The sequence below is a fragment of the Engraulis encrasicolus genome, chromosome 10 (genome assembly GCF_034702125.1).
Source record: "Engraulis encrasicolus isolate BLACKSEA-1 chromosome 10, IST_EnEncr_1.0, whole genome shotgun sequence".
Lineage (NCBI taxonomy): Eukaryota > Metazoa > Chordata > Actinopteri > Clupeiformes > Engraulidae > Engraulis > Engraulis encrasicolus.
The window spans coordinates 55,744,661-55,758,100 of record NC_085866.1 but is presented as its reverse complement, the minus strand read 5'-3'; positions in this window follow the sequence as shown (position 1 = coordinate 55,758,100).

Here is a 13,440-nt window from a genome sequence, read left to right as displayed (position 1 = left end):
TCACACTGCACAAGGATTTAAAAGTTCACATTTCATGACTCACGTCCTCACATTATACGAGTTAAAGAGTAGAACAGAGTATAGTAAAGATACTTTATTGATGACATCAAGTGCTACGACCCGATTTGACACTACACATGCACAAGTTAATAGGGCCGTGCGATTCGCTCTTTATCTCGTCCTCATCTCCACCTCAGGTAGGCATGTTCCCTCCTCTGCAGCCCCAGGAAACACGCGCATTGTGTCGCACAGTTGGACCAGAGCCATACAGAGGGAGAGTTACGCAATTGGAGGACCAGGAAATAAATTGCAGCCCCGCTTTTCAACGAGATCGAGTTCGTGCCTAAAGCGGCTGTCTTTCCATAGACTCAACATAGAACCACCACATAAAAAGCCAAAAATAAGGACTAACGAACTATACTGCGGGGTAATCACCACAAATATGTAAACTATCAACTGTCTCGGTAATGATAATCACAACAGTTTTACCGTTTATCTGAAGTTATTTCTATGAACAGTGAGTCTTGTCATATTCCCTGCATTGCATCACATTGCATTTGCTGTGTGCTACGCCCACTTCTAGGCACTAACAATCGCAATTCTAAGCAGTAGCGCTGATTAAAACCCGGATGATCCGTTTGGACAACCGGATCAAGACCTCCTCCGGACAGACCGGATGGCTGTCATGCATTGATCCGCCAAAGGCGGGTCAGACGGCATTTCATTAATATGTCAACAAAATGGCAGTTATAGCGTGAGAAATTGTGAAACCGGAATATATCCTCTTTAGTTGACTACAACAGCCATTCTCTAATATCTCAGTTTGCTGTTCAGTCACGAACACTCACTGAGTAAAACGGAACCAACTCCCGCCTCGTCATTCATCAAATATTTGACTTTTAGTCTTCTTAAATACAAACACACACATTATTTATTGCAAAATCAGGAACATGCCGTTTCACTGCTGCCAAAGGCTCTTCGAGTCGTGGTCGCATGTTTAGTGAGGAGACCCAGGGTCGGATCGCAGCATGAGTTTAGGAACTGTGACGATTCATAAAGTGAGTTTTGTTGATCAAACTGTCTTACTCTTTGATTTATCCATGTGAATTGATAAATGGGACAACAAAGGCGAGGCGCATAGCCACTCAACGGCAGAAACGTTTTAAAAAATACATTATTATTATTTATTTTTATTTATTTCAAATAAGTGATCCGAATGATCCGAGTGATCCGTCTAATCCGGATACCCTCCTTGGAATGATCCAATCCATCCAGACGCCTCAAAGATTCGAGTTAAGCACCTCTACTAAGCAGTTCCGAGACGCTAAAGCAGCTAATTTTGCTAATGCGGAAGTCGGACACAGTGGAGATTGCCCGACTCTCCCTTTGTATGGCTCTGAGTCGGACCATTCTGCTCGCATCCGACCGTCGGCTCGCATAGTGTGAGGACATGAGTCGTGAGATAAGAACTTTTAAATAGTGAAATTTCCTCGTGCAGTGTGAGCAGGAGCTTAATACACACGACTGAAAATATTGCACAGTGTATGCCCAGCTTTACTCACACGGGACAATGAGGATTTCACAGTTTTGATTTTCTTGCGACCCTACGATTGCACGATCGTGAGGTGAAATCGCTTGTCGCTACCTCATGTACACTACTCGATGTGAGACTCTCGATTGACCTACGATTGAGCAAGAAATCGGTACGACTCCTAAAAGTCGTGCGAGTGACAAAGCGTGGCAAAATTGGGCAAAAAGTCGCACAGTGTAAGCCGGGCATTAGGCTTAAATCACACTAGAGCGTGGCGGAATGGCAGCGAGACGACTGAGGTCTTTCTGCTTAGTTTTGGTCGTTGTGTGCTACTCTCACTTTCACACTGACAGCGTCAGCATTTACGGCCAGACCTGTTCAAAATCTCCCCACAGCCAAAGCTAGCTCGCTACTTTGCCATTCCTTTGAATGGGACACCGCCTGCCACTGCCATCCAAAATCAGCTCAAGTTCTATTTTCCAAATGCAGAGCGGAGCCGAACCGGCTCCCGCGCTGCTACCGCTTGACTACCGCTTGACTACCGCCGGTTGGTTTGGTAGAACAGATATGTTTCCATGTATTTTCGCCACCGCCGGTAAAAATTGCTTCCGTCCCGCCCCGCCTCCCCGCTCTGGTGTGAATTAGGATTCAGTGTAAGTGTAGGTACACACACACACAGGTATTGTACAGGTATGTGCCTCACACATATAAACACAAGCCATGTGTCCTGCTGGTCCCTTGTCCCCTTTTTCCTGGCTATTCATTAACTGTGAACATGGGAGGTTTCCTTGGTGGTGTGTTTCATAATGCCGACATCGATATTGAGGTGTGAACACACACACACACACACACACACACACACACACACACACACACACACACACACACACACACACACACACACACACACACACACACACACACACACCGAGCGGAAAGTATGGAGTGTGATGGGGTGGACTGCGGATGGCTAGTTGGAAATGCTGACACACACACACAGACACTCTCAGACTCTCCACACGCACGCATGTGCGCGTGTACAAACACACACACACAGTCCTCAAACTCACACATACTCTCACACACTCACACAAGCACACTGAGACACTGTCTCTCTGTCTCGCTCTGTCACACATAAACACACACACACACACAACATACACACACACACACACACACACACACACACACACACACACACACACACACACACACACACACACACACACACACACACAACTCGCTTAATCATCATGGCAAGGGCAGGAGAGGGGAGAATGGATGGCACTGCCGTGTGTGTGTGTGTGTGTGTGTGTGTGTGTGTGTGTGTGTGTGTGTGTGTGTGTGTGTGTGTGTGTGTGTGTGTGTGTGTGTGTGTGTGTGTGTGTCTAGCAGGGGAAGTGAGAATGGATGGGGCTCACCTGTGGCGCATACTGATTCATCATGTCTCTTTTAGATGTGTAATCAATACACGCACGCACACACACACACACACACACACACACACACACACACACACACACACACACACACACACACACACACACACACACACACAGTGTGCCCCGCAGGTTTGCTTTCCCTCCCCCGCCCCCCACGTGTTTTCCTCTACTAGTAAACACATTAAAGAAGAGACAGGTAGACTACGTCCCTCTGGGTGAAGACAACTCTGCCTGACTAAGCAACACAACACACACACCAAAAGTTTGTAAACAAACTCGTGGGAGGAATTGGTAAACAAGGCACGTAATAGAAGGGGAAAGAAGGGTTTCAGATACTTGCTCATGTTAGAGGTAGATCTGATGCGTTCGTCAGCCGGTCCAGGTGTTTTTGTGTAGTCACTGACTGCATAAAGACATATCTCAGGCCTAGTTGAATATGTGTAACCAACCGAGATAAAAAAAAAAACATGGCAAAAAGGCTTCACAAGTCTTTGATGTGGCAGTTTCGTGAGAGTTGACAGCACTCCATCAGTCTTTGGAAAGGCTTGACAGAAAGTCCACATTGAATGGATCATGGCTGGCTGTCTGTATGAGGAAGAAAGCCGCTTTGGTTCCCTTCCAGACACACCCTTGTCACTCAAAAATCATAAATCCTGACATGTGTCTGTCTTTTTAGCCTGGGTGCTTATAAAAAACCATGCTGCTAAAAAAGTCTAGAAAATGGAAGCTATTAGTTTAAAGTAGTGTATGATTCTGTGAATTGGATTCATACTGTAATGCTATCAATGCTACAGTAGCCTACAGTGTAGTAGTCTACTGCTACATGCTTCTAAACAATTATCCCGTAATGCTGTATGTATTGATTATAAGTAAATATAAGACTCTCCTTAATGCACGCCGTTCTACCAGTGGGATGCTGTCATAGTCACTGAAAAAAACCCTAACTACCATAGTACTACACCACTATGAGAGTACACAGGGCCTTTGGTAATACATTATGACTTGGTGATTACCATTATCGTAACAGCTAATTTACAGCAGGGCCTGTGCGGTGAAACTCTTTTTTACCCTATTTTTTTTCTCAACAGTCAAGAAACCTTGTATTGAAAAGCCTCTGCAGTTCAGGCCAATGATTTTAACTGCAAAAAACTCAAAAGAGTTTTCAAATTAACTTAGATGGCCTTCAGCACACCTGCTGCTTAAAAAAAATCTCCTCTCGTCAGATTGATGAATGTTGTGTGAGTAAGTATGCTTTTCATTATTGATATAACTCTGCCCAAAGCTATGTTGTTGTGGCTTGTAAAAATAATGAGTTTCTTCAAAAATGGCTATCCTTTGTATAATCAATTTCTGCTTTCTGCTTTCTGCTCTCAACAGATTAAGAGTAACATATCAGGATGCATACCTTAAAGTGACCCTCCAGGATTCTTTTTTACCATAGGACCAAATTTCCTATTTTATGGAGCTAGAGCTAGCTTCAAGAAGTCTCTGGTGAGCTGACAAGGGCAGCATAAAATTCCACTGCTGCTGAGAATAGTCCCTCAACATGCAACAGTTCATTACAAAGTTAGTTTCATCTCAATCGTACTCGTACTCTACCAACACAGACACTTTCATCGATAGTCTGGCATAATAATCGACTGCTTGGAAGGACTGCTTGGAATATATATACAGTGAGGAGAATAAGTATTTGATCCCTTGCTGATTTTGTTGGTTTGCCCACTAATAAAGACATGATCATTCTATAATGTTAATGATAAAATGTATTATAATATAGAGAGACAGAATATCAAAAAGAAAATCCAGAAAATAACTCTAAAGAATATATAATAATTGATTTATATTTAATTGCGGGAAATAAGTATTTGACCCCTCTAGTCAAAAAAGACAAAATACTTGGTGGCAAAGCCCTTGTTTTCACATACAGAGGTTAGATGTTTCTTTCAGTTAATGACAATGTTTGTGGGTATATTAGAAATGATTTTTGTCCACTTTTCTTTGCAGATCATCTCTAAATCACTTAAGGTGTATGCCTGGTGCTTGCCAAATGGGAACTTCTGTTCCCTTCACAGGATTATTATAGGGTTAATGTTTGGAAACTGTCTAGGCCACTTCATGACCTTAATGTGCTTCTGCTTGAGCTACTCCTTCGTTGCTTGGGCTGTATGTTATGGATTATTATCATTTTGGGAGGCTAATCCATGACCCACCTTCAGTCTAGTGGTGGTGGGAAAGAGGTTGGCATGCAGCATTGTACGTTTACATGTCTCCCTCCATCCATTTCTTGACGATGTGAAGTTGTCCTGTGTCTTGGCCAGACAAACAACCTCAAAACATAATGTTACCACTTTCATTTATGATGTTGGAGAAGGTGTTGTTCTTGGGATCATAGGCAGCATTTCTCTTCCTCCAAACACATAGAGTTGTGTTAATGCCAAACAGTTTGATTTTGGTGTTATCTGATTCCAGCACCTCCCAATCATATCCTAATCCAGTTTGACATTCATTGGCAAACCTCAGATGAGCCTGAACAGGTTCCTTCTGAAGCCGGGGTACCATACATGCACTGCAGGATTTTAATCCGCTGTGGTATCAAGTGTTTCCAATAGTTTTTTTTAATGATTGAGGTCCCAGCTGCCTTGAGATAATTTCCTAGCTCCTCCCATACAGTTTTAAGGTGCTTTATCTCCTTTTTTTGGTTATTAAATTCCCACAAGGTCAAATCTTGTATAGAACCAGAGACAGGCCTAAGATTGATGATTGATGATCATTTTGTATGTCCTAAAATTGGGAAGAAATGCACCAACAGTTTGCTCTTTAATATCCAGGAGCCCATTTCAGCCTTATTGAGTTCTAAAATCTTGTCCCTGACATCCTTTGACAGCTTTTTGGTCTGTCCCATGTTGGCAAGTTTAGTTTGATTGATTGACTGATTCTATGGACTGATTCTGCCGATTCAGTGTGTCTTTTGTGCAGTTTACTATTAACAGGTGTGTTCAATTCAGATAACAAGTTGATTGGAAGTGCCATTTGATCTGCGGGATCAGAACTCTTAGTGGTTGGCAGGGGATCAAATACTTATTTCCCGCAATTAAATATAAATCAATTATTATATATTCTTTAGAGTTAATTTCTGAATTTTCTTTTTGATATTCTGTCTCTCCATATTAGAATACATATTATCATTAACATTAAAGACTGATCATGTCTTTATTAGTGGGCAAACCAACAAAATCAGCAAGGGATCAAATACTTATTCTCCTCACTGTATATATATATATATATATATATATATATATATTGAAATAGTGTATCCACTTGCCCGAAACACTCAAACAAATTGGGTCTTATGTTTCTCTCTGTTAAGTGGTAATGTGACTGTGGATTACTGTGTGCTCCAGATGGGAGCCACCACTGTCTGTCATATGATGCCGGCATGGTCAAGCAGGACCACCACTCCATTTGAAGGAACGGCTACATTGCTCAGTTACATTATATTACATTACACTGACACTTTTATCCAAAGCCACTTAAGGTTCTTTTCCACTGCCGGTTTTCTGGTAGGCCTACAGCTCAACACAGCGCGACTTGGCCCCCACTTTTTGCTTTTCAATTGGACATGACACAGCTCAATCGTAAAGCAGAAGTGGTGGCCGAGTCACGCTGTTTCAAGCGTGTAGGCCAGGGGTGTCAAACTCAGGCCCGGGGGCCAAATCTGGCCCGCGGAGTCATTTTATTTGGCCCGTGAGGTCATTTCAAATGTGTATTACAGTTGGCCCTCATACATTATTAATGTACAGTGTACCAGGACTTGAACATGAAATTTGGTGTTTCTCAGAAATATGAGCGGGCCCAGGCCAATGACACAGCTCACACTCCTATGCAACACAATATGTGCCAGTGTGTGTGAGATTTAACTATGAGTATTAAGTGCGTACCTGCATGATTGTAGTCCATATATTTAAAATAAATCTTGAGCTCAGCCCTCGACTTCGTTCCATATTTTGATTTTGGCCCTCGGTCAATTTGAGTTTGACATCCCTGGTGTAGGCCTACCAGAAAACCGCCAGTCGAAAAGAGACTTTACAGTTATTTTTAAGTACAGGGTATTAGTTACAGTCCCAGTTACAGTTACAGTAAGTTGACTTGGGGTTAGGTGCCTTGCTCAAGACCATCCCAGAGTGATGTAGGGAGTGGAAGCGTGGGATTCAAACCTGAAACCCTCTGATCTAAAGCACATCTCCTTAACCATTACATCATGACGGCCCCACCTTGGTGTGATTCTTTTCGATCAGAGTGTAGAAAAGTTTGTTGTCTTCTTCTTGTACCTTTCTCACTGCTTCAGTGTATTTATCCCTGAGATCCCCGAGTCTCAGTTTGTTTTTAAACTCTACAGTGACAGCTGTGTCACTTTGTTGTATTTCTAAGTCCTGGCTCAGACCAGTGTTACCTTGGTTCAATACTCTCGGGCTCTACCTACGATTTTTAATGCACTGAAGCTTTCCACTCATGTTCAGGTCGCTGACATCGACTTTGTTTACACTGTTGTTCTCTTTCAGCAAAAGTAAGTCCAGTGAATCCCTGCTCTGTGCTCACTCAGTCACCACAAGCAGACCATTTAAACTACTGTATATCTTCTTGCTCTCCAATCACTAGGCCACAAAGCTGTCCCCACAGCCACCAAAGGCAATCAGCTCTGGGGAAACCTCTCTCCTGCTGCTGTGCCAGGTTAGGGAGCCAATCCCCTTGAAGCGCCTGTCCTACGGTGAGTGGAGCCAGACCCGAGCCACAGCCCAGTGCCAATAAGACACTGACAATGGGATGTCACCGCGCTTACTCTGGCTCTTTTCAAGACACCAATGAACTGTATTCCTTTAAAGGTGCACTGTGTTGGATGGTGGCCAGAGTAGGTATTGCAACTATGTTGCTCATTTAAACTGTGCTGCTTATTGCCAAATTTGATATTACTAAATAATACCTTAATATTTACTAGTAGGATCAAAGTACAGCAAGATTTGAAGCTAAAAATGGCCATTTATGGACATTCAAACTGGTATGGAGAAGATCCTCCTTTTCATGTATGAAAAGCGAATTTTCACAGTCATAATGAATACCTAGAATTTGACAGTGGTGGTAAATATTCATTTGTGAATTTGGGAATGGGCAGCATGAATTCTGGAAATAAACTACAACAATTATTATAGTGCTTTAACAAACGTCAAGGGAAGATGGCAGTGCATCTCTGAGGATGCAGCGCAAGACTCTTCTCCCACACACAAGACTTTGTGAGTTTGTTGACTACAACCAGTGGTAAAATGGACACATAAATAAATGACACATCGTCTCAACATATCTCCTCATGCCATATGGTTGCGGCAGGGTATTTTGCCTGCTCAGCTGAAAGGCGAGACGTAGGCGACTTCGTGCGTGTTACTGGCTGAAGAACAAGGGAGACATCTTGCACATGCTTGTTTGGAATCATTTCAGGGAGCATTCCAGTTAGTTTACAAAAGAAGCGACTGCAATTGCAGTAGTTTGTTTCTTTAGTATCTGCTGTTATGACACAAACAGAATGAAAAGAAACACAAAGATAAACTTGGTTGTCCTGTGAAAACAGGTGTTTTTAATTGCAAAACGTTTTATTAGAAATATGTTGTAAAAAAAATTAACATGCTCTACACATTTTCATAGGTTTCTATACGTAAGTCATAAATATCCAGGCACTGCAATAATATATATTTATATGTTCTTTTCCATTTGCTTTATTTTTTTATATATATATATTTTTTATTTCAATACACATAGCAAACATATCTTTTTTTCATTATTTTATATGAACCATGTTGAGAGGTCTGAACACACTCTACTCCGAATAAGAACACATACAGTAAGAGCATCGGAAATCAAAGTCAGAGTCAGGAAACCAAAACAAAATGGAGGCAAAAACATTTTACACAGTTACAAACAATCCCACAATACTTTATTTGAGGATTTAAAAAAATGGGGACTCTTGTTCTTTTTTTCTTGTTCTGTTCCTTTTTTCTTCATTTAATTGAAGCATAGAGCCGACAACCATAAATTGAAAAAAAACAATACCACTTCAGCCTTTCAAGATGTACTGTATGTACCTGTGTACTTTCTGAGATCAAATGAACATTGGTCCAAAGTCCAGTCGTCACACACTGCTTTCTTCTTCAATGTACCCTAGTGTATGGCAATGTCCTACAAACTAAACCAGCCTGTACTTTCTAAGTAGTTGCATTGTGAAGTTGACAGAACCATGTTCATTTTGTACTTCAGTCCCTGATGTATTATCTATCTCTAACTTTAGATGGCACAGGGCTTCTGCACAGCCCTTCCTCATTTTTGTGATGTTCCAGGCAGAACTAGGCCTGTTACTTTAATTCCAATTGTTGATGAACAAGGTTGTTATGCAATTTGATATCAAGTTGATATGTATTTGAGTGTTGACTGAAAAGGTTTTAAGTGAAGGACTTCAATGAGCGCACACACGCACGCACACACTCACACTGCATTGTAAACATTTATGAATGTGTTTACAGAGTGTAATGAGTGCAACTTCATAGAAATTATTAACAAAATGTGCATGCTGTATGTACATGCATTGTCTACTTTGATATGGGATCCACTGACAAAGCATTCCAAGCATTGTCACTTGGCCTCTGTTACAAATCGCTGTTTTGTAACACTGCACACGCGCTCAACACTGTGACTCTGGACCACTGAAGCCTTAACCGGACAGTGAAGTGAAGGGCGAAAGTGAATGATCACTAATATTATGAACACATTCCAAAGCTTCTTTTATATTCAGAAATGCCCTTTCAATCTATTCCAAGACCTCCCAACTCAACTGTGCTTATACTCTCATGTTGATGAGACTGAATGCATATATCTTATACTGTAGCGTGACTGGTGCATAAAACATATAAAGCTATGATTTTTCAAGGCAGTTGTTGGTAGATGGCAGTTGTTTGTGGTTTAGCGTACTCTTGTTAGCTGTGGTTTAGACAGAGACAAAACTCCATAACCACTTTTTGTCTGAGCAGGATCACACTGAAATACTGAAGAGTTGTTTGTTGATATCAGCACTGGCATTTGCAAACCATAAAATCCAAGCTTCAGAAAATAAATCAGACACTGTGCAGAACTACACTAGATTTAAAAATGCTTCAATAACGACCAACTGTTTTGTTTCACTCTATCTTTTGCTTTCAGAGTGATGCTAGCAATGCAAGCAGTAACACGTCTGATTGCTGTCAGCTTGACTCACAAAAAATGGAATGCGCACTGCGTAATTTCCAGATTAACAACTTAATTTCCAGTTCACATATGTTATTTAATGTCTTTGGTAGTGGCTGGTAGTTTTCTTTTCAACTGGGCTTTTAATTGTTGTTACAGTCTGTTTACCTTCATTGCAAATATTGAGTCATTTTGAGTGCGGTTTGTCTAGAAGACAAACATATTTCATATTCATATTTGATATTTTGTTGCTGGCTAGGGCTTTAACTTTACAGCAAACACAGGGGTATAGTTTCAAAGCCCAGGACATGTGTATCATGTGGATCAGTGCCACCTCTTAATATGTGACACCCAGTATGGCTTACCATTTACAGTTCGAGATTTTTGCATTTTTCACATTGGTAGTGGACTACCATATGATGCTAACATCAGATTCTTTCATTGGGCCAAATGGCCACTTTTCCCACATTAGTAACACATACCACGTTTGAACGTAATACTTTATTTGAGGGATACATCTATAAGCACTAATACATACAATGTTAATGCCTGCATAAGTAACTTGTAAGGCATGTACTAAGCAAACGCTAAGTCCTACTAGGTCCTTACTAAGGTTCAATTGGTAATAAATCCCTCATTTTGCATGAACAAGACATTTGCGAATACATGCCTAACAAATGTTTGATTTTGCTTTGTTATTGCCTTACAATTTACTTATACAGGCACATTGTATGTATTAGTGCTAATAGATGTATCCCTAAAATAAAGTGTTACCATATTTTTTTGTTAATAGGCCTGTACACTATTTAGGCCTACCATGCGTTGTTGTTTTTTGTTGTTGCTTGTCTGTCAATTCAGGACTTTCAAAAGAAATCGACATGAAACACTGATTGGGTAGGAAGAGCCCACCCCAGAATCAGCTGAGCAAGTTGCAGCTAAGTTTTGCTATGGGTGTCAGTGGGCTGTGAAGAGGGTGTTGCATTTTGAATACACCATATCGCGCTGAGGAAGCTACAGAGCTGCTGCTGATGAAGAGAGGGACTCCCCTGGTGATGTCAGAAGAAAGCGGACTGCTCGCTCGGTGTGCGTGCGTGCGTGTGTGTGTGTGTGTGTGCGCGTCTGTGTGTGTCTTTCCTTCATGCATAATTGAATGGGCCAAACGGCGAGAGCCCTGAGAGTGTTTTCCAGAGTGAGGTTTGTGTGTGTGTGTGTGTGTGTGTGTGTGCGCGCGCGTGTGTGTGTGTGTGTGTGTTGGGGGGCTGGGGGCTAGCTGTCTAGGGATGACATCACATCATTGCAGATTGCAACTCACACACACACACACACACACACACACACACACACACACACACACACACACACACACACACACACACACACACACACACACACACACACACACACACACACACACACACACACACACACACACTCAGGCCTCAATGCAGACCTCTCACTTGTGTGTCATGGTTGCCTGAAAAGTTAATAGGACAGACACATAGTAGACACCACGAGGGAAACACCAGGGCTAGCAAAATGTCAAACACATCAACATGCATGCATATTTGACCTCTAAAATGAAGAGGGCCTTTCACATTCTCCACTCCTACAGAATTTACAACAAAAGGACTTCAGAGTGGATTATTTATGGAATGGAAGGTAACACTTTACAATAAGGTTACGTGAGTAATGACGGAATAATGTCTGAAGTAATGACTGATTAATAGTGAATAAACATGTGATTCATGCATGCAGTAATGTCTACTCCATTAGTAGTCAATACATAATGATGAATGACTCATGATTGGAATAATAATGACTCACTATGAAGTAAATGTGGTATATCATGCATACTTCAAGAGGACTACCATCATCCCAGTCCCTAAAAAATCTACAGTGAGTTGTCTGAATGATTACCGACCAGTAGCTCTTACACCTGTAGCCATGAAGTGCTTTGAGAGGCTTATCAAGATGCATATCACATCATCTATTCCTGCTGCACTTGACCCACTTCAGTTCGCCTATAGGTCAAACAGATCAACTGATGACGCCATTGCCCTTGCACTAAACACCGCTCTTACCCATCTTGATCACAGTAACACCTATGTGAGGCTGAGGATGCTCTTTATCGACTACAGCTCTGCCTTCAACACAATTATTCCATCAAACTAGTGTTAAAGTTCAATCTCTAAACCTTAATCCTTCACTCTGCAGCTGGATTCTAAACTTTCTCACTGATAGGCCTCAAGCAGTACGACTGGGCAAGTACACCTCCTCCACACTTTGCCTCAGCACCGGCGTGCCCCAGAGATGTGTGCTCAGCCCCCTACTCTATTCCCTTTTCACACATGACTGCACAGCCATCCACAATTCCAATACCATCATTAAGTTTGCTGACGACACTACGGTAATTGGCTGCATCAAAAATGGAGATGAGTCGAGGTGGCGGCATTGTCAACCTGAGTATCTTGTATCTTGTATCTTGTATATCAGGGGCTAATTAAGGGTGTGCAATCCAAATGTTAATAAATCATCATTATGTATTGACTACTAATGTAGTAGACATTACTGCATGCATGAGTCACATGTTTATTCACTATTAATCAGTCATTACTTCAGACATTATTCCGTCATTACTCACGTAACCTTATTGTAAAGTGTTACCGAATGGAATGGTCTGGAATATTGTGCTATTATGGTGTGCTATTGTTTTAGTGGAGTGTAATGTTTTGCACTTATGTGACATCTGCATGGAACACATTTGCATTTTTCGAAAGCATTTTTGCTGTGCTTGTACTAAGACGCCGTGTCTGTGCTATTTGGACAGAAATGGACATCATCACTTCTCGGCCATGTAGTGTATTGTGCTTTGACTTTGTTTCCATTTGCAAAGCAATGGAACTTATGATACCAGCAAACATCAGACCTTTCATAGTTTTCCAAAATATTGCAAACAAACATGTGGTACATTTTTTTAAATAAAAAAATACAAAAAAATAATTCGCACGGCTGATTTTATGCTAGGTCTTCAAATCCAATACCTTGATAGAGAAAATAAAAATCATTAAATTGAGTCACAGCCTTAGTCTCCATCCTCGTAATCAGACTGGGAGCTGACTGGCACTGGTCAGGTGGCGGACTCTAAGCAGATGCTGTAGTCACTAGCCCTGACATGTTCAATGAGAGTGAGTCAAATGCCTACTAACA